At 44.9% G+C, this 12156-nt stretch overlaps 1 protein-coding gene across 1 annotated transcript in view; it reads left to right on the top strand.

The window, feature by feature from the left end:
• The window catches only part of LOC145344338 (astacin-like metalloendopeptidase), a 346104-nt gene that overhangs the window by 144157 nt on the left and 189791 nt on the right, over positions 1 to 12156 (top strand). The gene's annotated exons all lie outside the window — the stretch shown is intronic.

Raw genomic sequence — 12156 nt, forward strand, 5'->3', positions numbered from 1 at the left:
CATCAACGGCTCTCCCATCGTCAACCGTTTTTGTCACCTCCTCAAAGAATTCCACCAGATTCGTAAGGCAAGACCTCCCTCTAACAAAGCCATGTTGCGTATCCCTAATCAGATCGCAACGCTCCAAATGCTCATACATCCTACCCCTAAGTATTTTTTCCATTAACTTCCCTACCACCGACGTCAAACTCACCGGCCTATAATTCCCAGGGTTATCCCTACTACCTTTTTTGAACAACGGGACCACATTTGCTACCCTCCAGTCTTCTGGGACCTCACCTGTGTCCAAAGAAGAGACAAAGATGTGCGCCAGAGGCCCAGCAATTTCATCTTTCGCCTCCCTAAGCAGCCTGGGATAAATACCATCAGGCCCCGGAGCTTTATCCGTCCTTACGCTACCTAAAAGCCCTAGCACTTCCTCTCTCGTAATAACTATATCCTGCAACTGAACCTCCGCTCCCTCCAAGAGACCGCACGATTCCGAACCCCTCTCCTTCGTGAATACCGACGCAAAGTATTCATTCAGGAGCTCCCCCATTCCCTCCGACTCAATACACAACTCTCCACTCTTGTCCCTAAGAGGACCAATTTTCCCTCTAACTACTCTCTTGCCTCTAATATAGGAATAAAATGCCTTAGGATTATCCTTAATCCTACCGGCCAAAGCCATCTCATGCCCTCTCTTCGCCCTTCTAATTCCCCTTTTTAGCTCCCTCCTACTCTCTCTATATTCCTCCAGCGCACACTCCGTACCCATTTGTTTTGACCTATCATACGCCTCCCTCTTCTTCCTAACCAAGTCTTCAATATCCCCCGTAATCCACGGCTCTCTAATCCTACCTTTCCCATCCTTTCGCTTAACCGGAACAAACCTCCCCTGCAACCATTTCATTTTGTCCCTAAAAGCCTCCCACTTGCCAACCGTGGACTTGCCAGCTAACAGTCCCTCCCAGTCAGTTTGCTGCAGCTCCCTCCTAATCCTGCCATAGCTCGCCTTTCCCCAGTTCAGCACACTCCCGCTTGGACGGCACTCGTCCCTTTCCATTTTTATCCTAAAGTAGACGGACTTGTGGTCACTGTTCGCCACATGTTCGCCTACCTCTAACTCACCCACCTGCCCTGGCTCGTTTCCCAACACTAAATCCAGTATAGCCCCTCCCCTAGTCGGGCAAGTTACATACTGTTCTAGCGACCCTTCCATAACACATTTCACAAACTCCTCTCCCTCCGTACCCCCAGCTCTAGGCCCCCTCCAATTCACTCCGGGAAAATTAAAATCACCCACTACAACCACTCTATTCTTTCTGCACCTGTCCAAAATGCCCCTGCAAATTCCCTCCTCCACTGACTTTGGGCTGTTGGGTGGCCTATAGTACACCCCCAGCAGTGTGATCTCTCCCTTTTTATTCCTCAACTCCACCCACAGCGACTCAATCCCTATCTCTTCCATATCGCCCTCCCTCTGCACTACTGTGATGTTTTCCTTGACTAACAGTGCCACCCCTCCACCTCTCTTCAACCCTCCTCTGTCACACCTAAAACACCTGTACCCAGGAACATTCAGCTGCCAGTCCTGCCCTTCCCGTAACCACGTCTCCGTTACAGCCACCACATCCAACTGCCTCACAAACATCAAGGCCCTAAGCTCATCCGTTTTCCCTGCCACACTCCTAGCATTGAAACAGACACAGTTCAACCCACAAATGTCCCTCGGAACCACCTTCTCCCTTATAATTTTCCTTTCACCCGTCTCTCTCCCAGCCACCTCCCCACCCCCCCTCCATATTAGTTTAAATCATTCCTGAACACCCCAGCTAACCTCCCTGCTAAGACACTAGTCCCCCTCCCGTTCAAATCCTCCCCACCTCTCCTGTACAGTTGCCTTTCTCTCCTAAACACCTCCCAATGATCTACATAAGTAAACCCCTCTACCCTACACCAGTCCCTCAACCATGCATTCAACTGCATGATCTCGTCATTCTTAGCCCTGCTCATACTGGGCAGCAACCCAGACAGTGCCACCCTAGAGGTCCTGCCCTTTAGTTTGGCCCCCAACTCCCTAAATTGCCTACGGACCTCTCCCCTACTCCTCCTTCCTATATCCCCCTCCCCTACGTGTACTATGACCTCTGCCTGGGTCCCCTCCCCTTTCAAAATTCCCTCTACCCTTTCCATTATATCTTTTACCCCTGCTCCAGGGAGGCAGACCACCATCCTGGAGTCGCGCCCTTGCCCACAGAACCTCCTATCAATCCCTCGGACCCTCCCATCCCCTACCACTATCACCTTACCAGACCCTTTCCGTCCCTCTAAGTCAGTCTCCCCTTCCTTCCTATTTTTCTGTGCCCCTGCCGACGAACCTTGGGGGGCCTCCGGGGAGGCCGGGGGACCCTGACTACTCTTCTTCTTCCTCTTTCCCCTCCTAACAGTCGTCCATCCTCCCTTCTCTTCAGCCCTTGAGACCTCCTCCTGCTCATGTTTCCCAGCCATTATCTCCTCATTCTCCCTAACTAGAAACGCATCTTCCAGTCGCCCCTCGAGTTGCCTGATCCGGGCCCTCAATCGCTGCAGTTCTAAACATTTACTGCAGATGTGTACCTTGGGGACACGTGAAACCACCAGGAACTCCCACATGTGGCACCGGACGCAACTTACATTCCTCCCTATATTCCCTGCCATGTCCCAACCTCCTGTAAGTGCCCAAGGTAGAAATCTGTCACTCACCTTCTCCAAGCCTGCACTCGCCTAAGCCCAGCAAGCCAAAGCCCTTCTCACTCAGTTCCCACTCACTCTGCTGCCCGCTCCCGACGCTGCCCGCTCTATACTGCTACCCCTTTTTTATACCCCCCGCTCCCCCTTAACGACTATCCCCTGGCCTAACTTCCGGTACGGAAGTAAACTACACTCTAACAAGCCCCGAGAACCGGAAGTAGAGGAAAAAAGCGGTTTTCACTTTAAATCAGTCACTCACCACAGCCACAGCCACCAGGTTCAATGCTCCGGAGAACAATGAGGAAAACCACAGGCAAGTCCTCTGAAAGTGATGGCCCTGGTGCCAGGACAAATGAATAATTTTTTGATCAGGACCAGGTAGGATGAGACAGGAAGAATCACATTGGTCAGCATGATGCAAACATGAACTTGAAAAAGATCTTTTAATTCATGCTGAGAAGGGCGATAGTGCTGTTTCTTCGGCAAGCAGTAATTAGAGTCTTAGAGTCGTAGAGTTATGCAGCACAGAAAAAAGCGCTTTGTCCCATCGCATCTGTGCTGGTCAAAGACAAACCACCTAACTATTCAAATCCCATTTTTCAGCACTTGGCCCATGGCCTTTTATGCCTTGGCATTGCAAGTGCGCACCTAAATACTTCTTAAATGAGGGTCTCTGCCTCCACCATTGATTCAGGCAGTGACTTCCAGAGTCCCACTACCTTTTGGGTGAATAATTTTTTCCTCACATCCCCTCTAAACCCTCTGCACTTTATATTAAATCTGTGCCCCCTGGACATTGATCCCTCAACCAAGGTAAAAGGTTTCTTCCTGTCTATGTATGTTCCTCAATTGTATACATCTCAATCATGCCTCCCATTAGTTGACACTGCTCTAAGGAAACAACCCTTTCCCTTTTGCCCCACTTTGGCAGACTGTTAGTGCAGCCCTCACAGAAGAGAAGTATCTCCTCATCCAACGTTTTGCCCAGGACCAGAGCCGCAAAAATGGGAGGCTTTCCAGCTTCCTTCTCCAGTTAGCCCAGAATCAATGAATGGAGCCTTGGAACACTCAATCTCCAGCAGTAGGTTGTTGAAACGCCGTGATGCCACTCACACATGAAATGAAACTTGCTTTGCAAACACTCGCTGATGGTCTGAACATAACTGGTCACATGGAAGTTGCTGGAATGCAGTTCAAAAGCCTTAGAGATGAAAATTCTGGATTTTCCTCTTCCAGACTTTAGAAAACTGTAGGTTTGGTGTAACAATTCCTCCAGACATCCACCAAACTGTAGGAATGGACTAGGATTCCCTCAGCTTTCCATTGTCATCGAGTGCTGCAGAGTATCAGTGTGGTTTTTCACTTTGAGATCCCATTTGAAGCCCTCAAAGCCCCAAGCTAATGATGATACACTAAATTTTGTACAAAGAAGTTAACTAACCTGTTTGAATTAGAAGCTATGTGGACTCATTATTGCCTCCTCATGTGTCATAAAGCCTGATCCCAGTGATGCGGGACCAATGGATGCAGCTGATTGGTGAGTAAGTCCTGGTGGGTATTTCTAAATCTTATTAGGTTATCAATCATTACTTAAGCAAGGGTAAGGGAATTATTTGATTTATTTCTTTTAAAAAAAAGTTTTATAAAGGTCTTAAACTTAATACTTTTAAGTTTGAAACCTTCCTGAGTCACGGCAGGAAAGAACAAAGCTATAGTTTGCTCGTCTTGCTCCATGTGGGAGGCCAGGCACAGTTCAGTGACCAGGATCAGCATGTGTGAAGAAAAGGCCCAATTTTATCACTTTGATTCTAAGTGCTGAATCTGGGTGCAATTCAGATCTGATTTGCAAAACTGCTGTCAGGCACCCCTATATGCACTTTGGCTGAAAAAAAGTCGTGAATCTGAATCACGCTGTAGGCGGGCCTTATCACACCCGAAATGCTGCAGCTCCAATTGGAGCTTTGAACTGCGCGTGTGCAGTGAGAAAAAAAAATTGAAAAACGTGCCCCTGTCACATCGCATCTGGACCACAAAAAATGGATAAAGTAGCCAGGGAGCAAAAAGCTGAAACGATGGCCCTTGTAGACATTGCCCGACCCTCAAAACATAATGTCCCCTTTATCCACCCTCCACCCATGCTGTGCAACTACAGTTTCTTTACCTTTCCAATCCTGCCACTACATCATGGTGTTTTCCCAGGATCCACAGCGGAGGTCAAGGCAGCTTGCTGTCTGCCATGCCCTGTTGTCTATGAGACCTTGGCAGTCATTCTCTGGAGGGCTGAGATTTGGTGGGTCCTGGCCTGTTCTGAGGTTCCTCTGGGTGGCAGTGCCACTCTCCTTGGCCTGTGCAGCTGGAGCTGAATCAGTTACAGGGAGAGGGATTCAGTTGGGCTGAACCCTTCCGTAATTATCTGGATAGATGCTACCTAGCACTGCAAGCTTCTCCTCCTCCCTATGGCACCTGGCTTCCTCTTTTGAATGCTCACAAGTGCATGTCCATGCAGTTCATATCCTGCAACATGGGGTACATGACTTACATTGGAGGTCATGTACCAAAGTCTCCACAGTGGCCTCCATGCATGCAGTTTTGACCTGGTTGCTTCAGAATCTGCACTATTTCCTCGGGCAAAGGATGATAAGACTCCTCCATCCTGTCTTTCAATCTGAGAAGTGTCATTGATATTCCCTACTTTGCCTTTGGAGCTCCAGCAAATGATGCATGACCAAGTCTGGAGACATCATTTTACCGGAATTCCAGCAATCCTCCAAGAGCATCCAGAGACATCCATGCCCCTGCCTGCAGTGGAGAGAGAGGTGATGAGGAAACGATCCGTAGGGGAGATAAAGATGCATGTTGGAGAGTGAGTGGTGATGCCCCTTGAGCTGATAGTAAGATCCCTATGGAACCGTGATGGATGTGTGAGTGTGAGTTGAGTGTGATGGGAGGAGTCACTCACCCTGGCAGAACGGAGGAGATCATGATGGTGAAAGCTGCAATGGTGATGGTGAAAGCTTAGTGAAAAGGAAAAAAAACCAACAGGTTTAGGCATCTAAAAACTGACCAAGCCCTTGAGGAGTACAGTGAAAGTAGGAAGGAGCTTAAATGTGGAATTAGGAGGACTAAAAGGGATCTTTAGCAAACAGGGTCAATGAGAATCCCAAGGCTTTTTATATATTAGGAGCAAGAGGGTAGCAAGAGAAAGAGTTGGCCCACTCAAGGATAATGGAGGGAAGTCATGCGTGCAACCACAGGAAGTGGGTGAGAACTTCAATGAGTACTTTGTATTGGTATTTAGCAAGGAGAAGGTCATGACAGATGTTGAGGTCAGGGTTAGGTGTGTGAATACTCTTGAAAACATCAATATATCAAAGGAGGAAATATTGAGTATCTTAAATTGCATTAAAGTAGACAAGTTCCCAAGGCCAGATGGGATCAATTCCAAGTTACAGTGGGATGCAAGAGAGAAATAGCTAGGACCTTAACATACACCTTCACATCCTCTTTGACCACAAATAAGATTCCAGAGGAATGGAGATCAACCAAGTTCCCTTGTTTAAGAAAGGAAGCAGAGATAATCCAGCAAATTATAAGATGATGAGCAGGACATCAGTTGTGGGGAAGCTTTTGCAGAAGGTACTGAGGAACGGCATATTTGCACATTTGGTGGGAAATGGACGAGTTAATGACAGGCAGCCTGGTTTTGTACAGGGAAAGTCATGTCTCACCAACTTGACTGATTTTTTTGAAGAGATGGCAAAGACAATTGATGAGAGAACAGCTGTGGTGTAGATTATATGGACTTTAGTAAGGTGTTTGACAAGGTCCCAAATGGCAGACTGGTACAAAAACTAAAATCACATGGGATTCCAACCAATGGGCTGGCTGGATGGATGCAGAACTGGCTTGCTTGTAGACGACAAAGAATAGTAGTGGAAGTGTGTGTTTCAGAATGGAGATCAGTAGCTAGTGGTGTTCCGCAGAGATCAGTGCTGGGACCTTCACTGTTTGTAGTATATATAAATGACCTGTAGGAAATTGTGGATGATTGTAAGTTTGTTGATGACACAAAGGATGGCGGAGTTGATGATAGTACTGAGGATTGTCAAAGGATACAACAAGATATAGATAATTGGAGACTTGGCACAGAACTGGCAGAAGGATCAATGTGAAATGCGGTATGAATTATACTGTAAATGGCAGAACCCTTAGGAACATTAACATACAGAGCAATCTGGGTGTGCAGGTTCACAGTTCCCTAAAAGTGGCAATACAGGTGGCCAAAATGATTAAGAAGCATATGGCATGCTTGCCTTCATCAGCCGAGATTGACTATAGGAGCTGGGAAATCATGTTGCACCTTGGTTAGGCTGCATTTGTATGCAGTTCTGGTCACCACATTACCAGAAGGATGTGGAAACTTTCGAGAGAGTGCAAATAAAGTTCAATAGGATGTTGCCTGGTCTCGAGGGTATTGGATATGAGGAGAAGTTGAATAAACTAGGATTGTTTTCATTGGAAAGATGGAGGCTGAGGGGAGACTTTGAGGCCTATAAAATTATGAGAGGCATAGCCAGGGTGGATAGTCAGTGGCTTTTTCCAAGGGTGGAAGTGTCAGTTACAAGGTGGCACAGGTTCAAGGTGAGAGGGAAAAAGTTTAAGGAGGATACGCAGGGGAAGTTTTTCACGCAGAGAGCGGTGGGTGCTTGGAACATGCTGCCAGAGGATGTGATGGAAGAAGGCACATTAGCAACATTGAAGAGGCATCTGGATGGATACATGAATAGGGAGGAAATAGAGGATACAGACCGAGTGAGGACAGAAGGATTTTTTTTAGTTAGGGCATCATGATCAGGTTTGGAGTGCTGAAGGGCCTGTTCCTGTGCTGTACTTTTCTTTGTTCTTTGGTATCATTCATCCTTTTACAGCGCTGGATGTCTGTTCTCTGCAGCAGATTGGTACTGACCAATGCTGCTACTGCCTCCCATGCTAGATTAGTTTCCTCACCTGCTGGTGTCTTTTCTGTGTGCATGTCGAGGACATCATAATGCAACTCCATTATATTTAACAATCTGGTGAGGAAAGCCTCTGAAAATCTTGGAGCCGACTTCTTTGCAACCATTTCTGCTATGACTGGGGAGTGATGAGGTGGCTTTTTAATGGAGTGCCCTGCCGATTGACCAGTCAGTTAATAGCAGGATGGGCAAATCAAAGGCTGCCTCCCACAGAGATGGCCTGAAACCTGTGCAAAAATATTTTTCCATGTCCCTGAAAATATGATGAGGAAACCACGACTTCCACTGCAGGTAACCACCGCTTTCCCACCCTCCATCAGACACTATCAATTTTTGGTAAAATCTGTCTGTTTGGGCACTTGTCGCAAAAATTGCAACTATGCCACTGGGAAGTGAGATATCACATGTGAGGTAGAGATCTGGAACCTGAGTCACAACAAACCATTGTTTCATTGATGCTGATGTGTAGCTAATGATGGAGGCAATTGCAGGTTTACAATTAAAAAACACCAAGTTCTGTTACAGGCCCTCAGTGGCAAGGGTGACACAAAATGCAGACCCTCTGATTAATGTCCTTCACAGCTATTCAGGTAGAGGCATCTATTGAAAACCTGGTCACAATTCAAAAGTCTCATCCAAGCACAAATGAGGGGTTAGAATTGGTTACTGGAAAATGTCAACTGATTACTGTTATCACAGTACACCATCAACTCACATTTGACAGGTAAATTCCTCACATTAGCACCAAGGTGAGCCCAAATCAATCCACTTTAAGTCTCCATTCTCTCAGAAATAACAATCTATTCTGTTTTTTGATGCATGTCCTTTCTTCATTTGTGTTATTTCAAGCGAGAGTGAATTAGGCAATGGGCTCTATTATAGAATCTCACTATTAGAGCTTTGACCTCTTTAAGTTTTCCAACCTAATAAATATTTTATAAGGATCATGGCTTGAGTCACGTAAAACCAAATTGTCTAAGGGTATAGAGATTTCTGTAGACCCCACATGTTTTGTTAATCACTTCATTTGTCCTATTTAAAACATAATCACAATATCTAAAAATTGATTATGTATATTATGAAACTATGATAATTGGTCAGAAATGGGTTTGTGTTACTTTATTCAATAGATAGTATGGCAGAGAAAAGATAGTTAAGGGGGCAGACAAGAATTTCCTTCCTTATTCAGCATGTTGGGAATTAGTAGAAGTAACTGCAGAATTTCAAGCACAGATGTTTAGATAATCATTGTCACTGCACTGTCTCAGAAAGAACTATCTAGTCTATTCAAAAAATAATCAGATACGAAGCGTATGACAGAGTTTATTCCTGCCACTTTTTTTAGTGGAAACATGCCATGTCCTAACAACTCCTCAATTCCGATCTGGCTAGAGGCCAAGAGGGCAAGGAGGGAGTTCTTTTTCTCTCGTTAGGCAGCATATACACCACTCCGTTCAGTGTCATCTACCTCTGTCTCCACTTCCCCTCATCTCATTAGGCTTCACCCTAATGAGTTCTTCCCTTCGAGGTACTTGCTGCCCTCAAGATCCACATCTTTCTGAGGGTTTTGTAATGAAGAAAACATCAAAAATCTACACCTGAGACTATTTCAAGAGGACGTTGCAGGACACAGATATTGCAGTTATATTGCATATAAGGTGAGGCCACACCTTAAGTATTTTGCACAGTTTTGGTCTCCTAGTCTGAGGAAGAATATTCTTACTATTGAGGGAGTCCAGCAATCTGATTCCTGGAATGGCAGGACGGACATATGAAGAGAGACAAGATCCGAATGGGCTTATACTCACTGGAATTTAGAAGAATATAAGAGGATCTCACCGAAAAATATAAAATCCTGATGGGACTGAACAGACTAGATGTGGGAAGAATGCTCCTGATGTTGGGGAAGTGCAGAACTAGGAGTCACAGTCTGAGAATAAGGGGTAAGCCATTCAGACTGAGATGAGGAAGAACTTCTTCACTCAGAGAATTGTGAATTTGTGGAGTTTTCTACCATAGAAAGCTGTTGGAGTTTGTTAGATATGTTGAAGAGAGAGCGGAGCGTAGCCCTTGTGACTAAAGAGATCAAGGGGTCCTGATTAACTTCTTCAGCAATTGAATCTTTGAGACTTTCCCCTTGTCACACAGCACCAAGTACGCCAAATATGTTGCAACTTCATTTTCACCTCACTTGGAGAGAAAGCGGGAACGGGATACTGAAAGTGCATTATCAACCATGATCATACTGAGTGGTGGTGGAGGCTCAAAGAGCCAAATGGTCTACTTCTATGTTTTTATGACACAATGTGACAAGTTCAGGCACTGGAATCACATCTTAAGAAAAACGATGGCCTACTCAGTGGTTGTCCTGCTGAACAGTTGGGATCGATTATATTGCCACTATGATTTTGTCTGGTGATCCTCTAGATCAGTGGTTCCCAGCCTATGATCCACAGACCACTAGTGGTCTGCGAGGCTACTGAAGGTGGTCTGTGAGGAAACAAATGCAATTTTGTGTACTTTGTATAGACAATTTTTGAATACATAAAGTTATAGAAAAGTGAGGTGAAAACGAAGTTGCAAAGTTTTCGGCGTACTTGGTGCTGTGTGACAAGGGGAAAGTCTCAAAGATTCAATTGCTGAAGAAGTTAAATGGGACAGATATGAAGGCTTACTATTGTAGAGTTAAGAAATATGATATTACTTTAAAAGATGCCTGAATGAGTTTGGCCTTGACAAGTGCTGCAGTGTCATCATGTTCAGATCTCATGCTGTTGCTTTTCCAAACACCCCACCTAGTTCTGCAGCAGCAGCACGAAGACCTGCTCCTGTATTCTCACACATGGAAGTGGTTCCTCTGGCTGCAGCACTGAGCCAGCATTTAGTGACACTGCTGGCTGCCTCTTGGAGTATAAGGGATTCAAGCAAACTGAAACCACACTGTCTGATTCAAAAGGAATCAATGACAAATTGATGGGAGATTTGCAGATCTTCACTGCAATGCCAGACAACCAGTTATGTGATTTGAGTAGTGCTGCCAGTGGGATCTTACACAGGACAGAGGATGTAACTACAAAGAAATTTGACCTGACCAAAGCAATTGTTTCTGAAATTAGAAGATTGTGATAATAAAGAAATGAGCATAGTTGAACATGCACCTGTGGTCACCAAGTCTGGAGATAGATAAATATCCTGCTTATTACCTCCAATGAGCACATGCAGGTAAGCAATGAGTCAACACAGTTCAACTTCCTCAGCACTGTTGATCACTAATCTGATCAAAATGTGGACATAAAGTGCTTATGGTAATGGAGATCTCTGAGGGGAACAGAAATGTTGAGTTAAATGACAAGTGTTTTCCAACTTTCAACTTGAACAAATCACCTCAAATAAATACACCCAATGTGGATCCTTAGCTCGATTTCTTAGTGGCATAGATTGAATAGGAAAATCTGTTTGAACAATCAAAAGAAAATGAGCTGAAAGCAAGCCCAGAACTGGCCACAACAGCCACAATTCCCAAGAACTTTGGCGAATGAATTCCACCACTAATAGAAACGAAATCTGGTCAACTGACTCATCATTGTTCAGAGTTTGCAGATGGTGATGAAAGGACCCAACAGAATTCAGCATCAATTTGTGCAAAATTATCAAATCCAGGCAGTCAACAGCAATTTACAATCTGCAGATAGCCTGAAATAACAATTTTATCACAGAATCAGTGACAATTATTCATGTGCAAGACAAAATGTGAGCAATAATCAAGAAAATAGAGATATTGGCCAATGCACTTGATAATTCATATTACGATTCATTTACGAGTTTTTGGCCATGGCAGAAATGCAGCATCCAAACAGTGTGAAACATGACATCAGAGAACACCTGCAAAATTTGAAAACACAACTATGCGAGTACTATGCTGTCCCCTACAAAAGTTCAACTGGATACAAAATCCCTTTATGAACCTTGATGATGACATGCTTGTAGGCCTGACCTCGAGAGGGCAAGACAGTCTTGTGAAACTGCTCTGTGAAAGTGCTTTAAAGCTAGATTTTTCTCAGAACTACCTGATTGACATTTAGCTTAAAATTACTTTGGGATATCCAAAACTGTCCAACAAGGCAGTAAAGTTTCTGATGCCTTTTCCTACAGTAGGACTTGTCGATTATAGACCAAATAGCAGAATAAATTTAACATTGAACTAGTTCTCCAATTGAGACTGTAATCCCTGGAACCTGATAACCAACGTTTGAAGTCTGCAAAACAACATCAGCTTCTCATTTGGTAAGTGTTAGATCTATCCACTGAATCATAGAATCAGACAATCTCTACAGTGCAGAAGGGGGCCATTCGGCCCACCAAGTCTGTACTAACCACAATCCCACCCAGGCCCTATTCCAATAACCCTACATATTTATCCTGCTAATCC

Source organism: Carcharhinus amblyrhynchos, chromosome 6 (genome assembly GCF_965287045.1).
Source record: "Carcharhinus amblyrhynchos chromosome 6, sCarAmb.v2.hapA, whole genome shotgun sequence".
Taxonomy (NCBI): domain Eukaryota; kingdom Metazoa; phylum Chordata; class Chondrichthyes; order Carcharhiniformes; family Carcharhinidae; genus Carcharhinus; species Carcharhinus amblyrhynchos.